The following is an 875-nucleotide window of genomic DNA, read 5'->3' as shown; positions in this document are numbered from 1 at the left end:
CCCCCCCCCCCACGGGTGCAAGTCGGACAGAGGCAGCAGGGAGGGGGGCAGGGACACCCAGCCCCACCCCCGTGGCCATCTCATCCACTCAGGTGGAGGGGGAGACGTAACTTCTCTTCCTTGCTTTCCCGAACTCTTCCTGGAGGATCCAATCTTCCTGCCCTGTTGGAGTTTTGTTCCCTGAGCTCTCTTTCTGCGGTGGTTCCAAATGCAAACCACATGAACCATCCTCTGATCCTCTGCCTTTCTCACCCTCCACTGTCCACACGCTCAGTTTCCCACCCTGAGGCTGAGCCCAGCACCCTCGGCCTCCCACCGTGCACAGTTCCCCCCTCCAATGTGGAGCTGACCACGGAAGAACACACCACGCCTGAAGGGCAAAGAGCTCTCTCCCCACTGGAGCAGGCAGGAGGGCACGGACAGTGGAACAGATGCCACCTGATCTGGACGAGTTTCTGACAGCACCGGCCCTCCCTCATCCCCCTCTCCCCCACTCTGACTATGACCACCATCGCTTCACCAGGGCCCCTAGAAACTGCACCACCCCCAAAAAGTCAGTGTCTAGTTCTGCACCTCTGGAAGAAATAAGGTGACGTGTCCTGAGCACCTGGACATTCCATATGCTTTTGCCAAAAGGACCCAGGCCCTGGGGACAGGGTAGCCCCGCCCCTGTCCCATAGCCCCATGGGATTGATGAACCTTGTCAAAATGACTGCCTTCCTCTCTCCTCATCAGGTCTAGCATGGACAAAGCTAGAAAGTGAACGTGGGAATGAGGTATTTGATTACTGAGGCCGGGGCTGGAGCCAGGGAGGCCTTTGGTACAGACTTAGGGAGAGGAGGGTAGAAAGACGGTCTGAGCTGGGACACAGGAGA

This window comes from Tupaia chinensis, unplaced genomic scaffold, assembly GCF_000334495.1.
Source record: "Tupaia chinensis unplaced genomic scaffold, TupChi_1.0 Scaffold000659_1, whole genome shotgun sequence".
Taxonomy (NCBI): domain Eukaryota; kingdom Metazoa; phylum Chordata; class Mammalia; order Scandentia; family Tupaiidae; genus Tupaia; species Tupaia belangeri.
This window is presented reverse-complemented; position numbering follows the sequence as displayed.